We start from the raw sequence: 6,156 nt of genomic DNA on the forward strand, positions 1-6,156 counted from the left end.
TTTATTCTTCCGGGGTAGGTTGAGCACTAGAATTATGTCTGTACCCAGCAATAAGCAGGTCCATAACCCCCTGCATCTCTGGCTTTGTGCAGAGCACTGGGCAGAGCTCTTAATAGAGTGACTCAGTCAGTTAATGGCTCATTGCCTACTGGTGTGGGAGCATTAGCCTAGCAGTAGGCCAGTGACATCATCAGGTAGTTTAGGGGCAGGGGAGGATCCTGCCATAAGAACTTCCATTTTCCCCATAGGGAGTATTGTGAACATGTGTGCCATAAATTCACAAATCATATAAAATGAAGAAATTCTTTGAAAAATACAATTTATCAAAACTGACAAAGGAGAAAAGATGAAGAGGCCCATGCACATAAACAAAGCTGAATTTGTAGTTAAAAACATCCTGTAAAGAAAGCTGAAGATGCTGAGAGGCAACTGAGAATTCACATGAGAACAATGACCTTGAGCCCACACACAAATGTTAGTTCAAAATGGATCAGAAGTCTATACGTGAGAGCTAAGCTGTAAAAGTACTAGAAGAAAACATGAGGGAAACTGCATGGATTTTGTTAGGCAAAGAGGTATCATATATGATACCAAAAGCATGAGCCATAAAGAAAAAACCCATCAATCAATCTTCACAAAACTTAAAAACTTTTAGGTTTCAAAAGACAGCAGGTGGGGACACTCTGGACTGGGGCAGGGCCTCTGGAGAGCACGACTGTTGCTGTACTGGTGCGACCCTAGTCCCCCATCTTCCATAAAAGTGCTGCTGTTCTCAGGATGGCTTTGGACGAGCAGATTCTTTAGGGACCATGAAGTGCCTGGGCTTTAAGAATGGCCAGTGCAGAGTAAAGAGAGGGCTTGTGGATGAAATGAAAGTTCCTGTGGCCAGGATTCTCACCTGGCCCTCATTGGCTAGCTCACTGCACACATGTGGGCAAGACATTGCTATTGACTCTATATAAAGAGCTCTGCCCAGTGCTCTGGGCACAACACAGTGGCAGGGCTGCAAGGCTGCAGGAGAGCAGAGCAGAGGCTGGAGTGGTGGCAGCGCCGAGGACAGAGGCCCAGAGGACGGCTGTGTGGGCAGAGGGGCCTGGAGGCAGAGACCGACCTGCTGCCTGCAGACTCGCTCGGAGCAGATGGGATTCTAGTGATTGACCTGCCACCATGGAAATAAAATTGGGTATAAACCCTTTCACCCCAAGAACATTTTTCTGTCATTTCTTTGGTCACATTGAAGCCATAGTGAACTTGCCTGGGGCTGAAATCCATTGGCAAGACAGGGCTGGAGGCAGGTAGCCTTGTGGAAGCCAGTCCTCTCGCCCCTCGAAATCCTGAAGTTACAGGAGCCCAGGGGAGAGTGACTGGCACCCACAGGCCAGGGAACTGGCATGGGTTACAGAGGTCCATGAAGCTTGGTGGTTTTGTACCCAAATCTCAAGGATGCATTAAGGGTATGACAGCTCATCACCTGGGCTCTCCCAAGAAGCCGCTGGGGGTCACACCCCTCTTCTCCTGAGGCTCCAAAGAACCAGCTTCTCCACACTGCTTCTCTCGTCTTATTGCCACAGCCCGCACCCCATGTTGTACTTTGAGGACACTCCATGGGGAACAGCTTCCCTTCACTTTAAGACAGAATGCTGTATTTCCACAGCTGCATTTTATAACAATATCCACAGCAGGTAAAGCACAACAGAAACTGGACCAGCTGCTTGGGAGCATTCTGCGTATCTTCCAAAACATAATTTTCAGCCATTTTGAAATCTGTGAAACTTACCTAGAAATACTTATTTTCCTTATTGTCAACGTCTGTAAAGTAGATTCCAAGTCTGAAAAAAAACTGGTTGGTTGCTTTTCTTTGGATGTGGAAGAATACTGGTTATTGGAAAACTATCAGATATAACTTATAGCAGTTTCATACCAAGGATTAAACAGAAAAAAACTGAGAGAGAGAAAAACTGTACTATTGTCCTTTATTTGAAAACTACTTATTTCCTCTGGGCAAGAAGGCATTATAAGTTCATGGTCAGAGGCCCTCCCATGATTCCCTCCACCCATGGCTACCACAGATAATTTTTAAAAGAAAAAATTAAAAACCCAACACTTCCATAAACCGAACATGAAAGGAAAACACCAAGTAGTATGCAGGACTGGCTCTGGGTCCAGAAACTGGCAAGGTGGCTGGGAATGCTGTCCCCAAGGAGTGAAGGGCCTACCTCTGCCCAAAGGGAGTGGATAACAACAGCCAAGAGCATCACCTAAAATCAGGGCTGGGAAGCCTCCTGCCTCTAGGACGGGAAGCCTCTGCAGCAATTACCTGAGGATCATGAAGTGGACAGATGGCTCTGCAGCTGGACCTGCAGTTGTCATGCTATGTCTGGGCAAGAGCCCTAAGCATCCAGGGTAACACCATGGTTGCCTCAAAGCCACAAAGGCCTGGTGGAGGCACTTGTAAGACCACAACACGTGGAAGGGTGAGCACAGAGGGAGGTAATGGAACAAAAACCCTCACTCAACATGGCCTGCAAACCTAAATCCAAAAACATGTAGCAAAAAGAAATATAATAATATCAGCAATCAGCAGATGAATTCACCCTCGAGGAAATGGAACAGTACGGCAGCCTGAAAATTAATATCATAGAGAAGACTTTAAGGACACTTAGAATTCTCACAGTGGATAAAGAGAAAACAGCCACAAAAACTTGAGAGAAATTATAAAACAAAGACTGGAGAAAATGAAATACAAGCAAATGGATATAAAAAACAAAACTAAAAATGAGAAAATAACTCATCAGAAAAAAACCCAACAGATGAGACAAACTCTAATTGGATACTAGTGGAGACAGATTTAGTGAGCTAGAAGATATTCACCCAGAACATTGGTAAAATTAGAGCATGAAGAACATATTAACCCTTATAGAAGAACCAAAATAAGAGAATCAAGGTCAGGGTGCTGACCACAGACCCCATTCTGCATGAAGACAGAATGACTGAAAGTATCCAGAACTAAAGAGAGAAGATCTCAGATGGAAAGTACACATCCAGTGCCACATGGTTTAACTGAGAACCAATCCACACTTAGAATTACCATAGAGAAATTTCAGAACACCAAGGACACAGAAAGAATAGGCTTTCCTCACAGAAATGGCAATTCGCTGGACAGCAAACTTCTCATCAGCAATAGATTCCAAAGAGTAATATCTTTACATCCTTATAGAAAATAACTACCAACAGGAAATTCTATTCCAACTAAACCATCATTCAAGAGTGAGGTCAAAATACTTTTCACACATACATAAGCTAAAAAGAATCACCCTTTGCGCCTCTTGGTTTCTCTCCTTCTGAAGAGGAATGTCTACCTCAACCACACTGTGCCTGCCCTGCCTTGGCAGATCGCCTGGAAGCGGCTGTGAACCTCTCATCTGCCCTTCTCATTGTGTGTCTCCAGAAAAGAATGGTCTGTCTCTCTCCTCTGCCTTCTAAATCTCATGCAAGAGTCTCTTGGTGGCAAACATTGACTAACCTGTAACCATATGGAAAAGCAGTCAGGGCAGTAAGTTCCCAACATCGCTGCAGAGGAGACGTCAGGAGCACGTGCTGGTGGCACTGAGTTGACCAGATCACCCAGCCCCATGTGTGTGTTCAACCTGTTCACTGAGTGCCCTGTCATCACCACACTCTTCTCTAAATTTCCTGTACTGTCCCTTTTTCTGCTTGTTCGTGGATAGTTTCTTCTGACCTACCTTCCATTTCACCAATTCTTTCTTCAGCTGTAATTTGCTAGTAAACAATCCAATGTGTTTTTAATTTGTTATTGCATTTTCAGATCTAAGATTCCAATTTGATTCCTTGTTATAGTTTCCAGGACCATTCTTACCTTTACTTCCTTGAGTGTGTTAAGCCTAATTATTTTAAGGTATATGCTTGCAAACTTCATTAGCTGGACCTCCCGTAGGTCAGTTTGTTTTCTATGGTTTCTCCTGGATTTGATCATGTCTTTATGTTGCCCTCTGTGTGACACGTTATACATCCTAAAACCATGGAGATCTCAGGTGGTTTTCTAACCCCTCTGCCTCTGGCAGGGAGCCAAGCACTTAGCACCCTAGGTCCCCTTGATGTGATCAGGTTGATGTGATTGCAGGCTGAAATTCAGGCCCCATAACATTTGTTGTTTTTGCAGTTCACTCCTTTCCTAGAGCACAGCATCTTGGAGCCCCAGCCCAAAGCCTGGAGGCTTACCAGCCCCTCACTCTCTGTGGCAGCCTCAGAGTAACAATGTATCTTTGGCCATTGGTCTGTTGGGAGCTTTTCTCAGCAGCTGAGCCCTCCACGCCTTTCCGAGACAGAAAGATGCTCACCAGGGGAAAGCGACCTGGTAACCAAGCTCCCTTTTCTGGAGTCCTCACTTGCTTCTTTGCAGGAGGGCTGGTCTGAATGACCTAGCCACCACTACCATAGCAGAACCCAGACTGATCTTTTCACAAGGAGGATCTTATTTTAAATCTGTATAAAACTCTGCCCTGGCCTTTGTAGCTAATAGTTTTGGTTGCCTGCTCAGTGACCAGACACTCCCTTTCCTCACTTTTAAAAATACCAATTTATTTCCAGGTATTGTGGTGGCTTTGTGATGTGCCAACTTAGTTAGACTGCACTTTCTCCAGAATTCTCCTTCCTGCAAGGATTCTAACTGGGCCAAAAGAGTAATTTTTGGAGAGATTCTGGTGGGGGGCATGAAGCATCAGCCCTGTGTTTTTATACTTGGAAGGTCGGTGCAGGGGCTCAGGTGAGGCTGCAGCTCACACGTTGTCCATATTTGCTGGCTCACCTCACTAATGACAGGCAGGTGCACAGCTGCCCACCTCCTCAGCCGGCTTGGCTTTTCCAGCAGGTGCGTCTGCAGTCTGTGATGAATGACACCAACGGTACCATTGCAGGACCCCTGCAGGGGTGCAGGACACCACTGGATCCGGTCATCCTGCAGGTCCAGCTTGTGTTCACTGCAGGTTCGTCTTCAGGGCCCCCGCTTTGCCTCCAGCCTTTCTTCTTGACCACCTGCTCTGCACACTTCAAGCTGCAGCCTCAGGCGAGGATAACACCTCAGGGACTGTCCACCCCGCTCCACATCCGCAGGAGGTAACAGTTCCCTTGACGACATCACTCCCTGAGGGAGCTGCGTCTGGCTGGTAGCGGTGACCCCACAGGGAAGTCCCGAGGGGCCTGAATCACGAGGTCACAGCTGCCCTGTGGCGACTGGTGCCGGTAAGAGCAACCTGGACGGGATCCTGGCAGCAACTGAAGGGGGCTTCCGGGAGGAATGCTTCCTTGGGACAGAAGGAGAGGCCCCTTCTCCCCACGATGGGGTTCGTGTGACGATGCGACAGCAGCGCTGTGGTCATCCGGAGCCAGGCCTGCCTGCCGCAGACGGCGAAGCAAACAACGGAAAGGACTCTGGATTCTTGGCACCGCGGTGGCTGGACAAGGACCCCGAGACCCCACAAACGTCTTCAAAGAGAATCACGACCCTCCGGGCTTCGGCACACACGTCACCCTTGTCCAGAACACCCCAAAGCCTCCCTGTCCGCGTCACCGAGAGCCATGCAGACGCGGCGCCGGAACCCCAGCTCACTGGCGTCAGGGCGCAGGAGCCCCGTGCGCAGGCGCACCACACCCTCCGCGCGGCTTGGCGCCTGCGGGCCTCCGTCCGGCCTGCGTCTCCATGACGACCGCGTGGGTACGGTGGCCTGCATTGCTGGGCCGCCTCTCTCCGCGCCCGCGAGATGCCAGCGTTCTCGGGGCGCAGCGGCGCCGCAGGTAAGGCTGCGGGAGCCGGGCCGGGGATGTCGGGCGGGGGGTGCCGCAGGTGAGGCGGGGGCTGCGGGCGCCGGCTGTGTTCTGGGGGCAGCGCGGTAGGGGCGCGGGAGGCGAGACTGGGCGCCAGAAGCTGGAGGGCCGGGGAGAGGAGGAGAGCCCGACAAAGGCCGCTCCCCCAGGCCTGGAAAACGTGAAGCCCAGGCCGGCCTGGCGTGGATGGGCCCCGAGGCCGGGCGCTGGGACCCGAGCAGCCTCCACGGGAGCGCCCCCCGGCCCCCGGGCCTGCTGCGGGCTCTCGGTTTTCGGACGGCGCTCCTGTCGGGAGTGCAGGAGGTGAGGCGTCCG

Source organism: Manis pentadactyla, chromosome 8, assembly GCF_030020395.1.
Source record: "Manis pentadactyla isolate mManPen7 chromosome 8, mManPen7.hap1, whole genome shotgun sequence".
In the NCBI taxonomy this organism is placed as follows: domain Eukaryota; kingdom Metazoa; phylum Chordata; class Mammalia; order Pholidota; family Manidae; genus Manis; species Manis pentadactyla.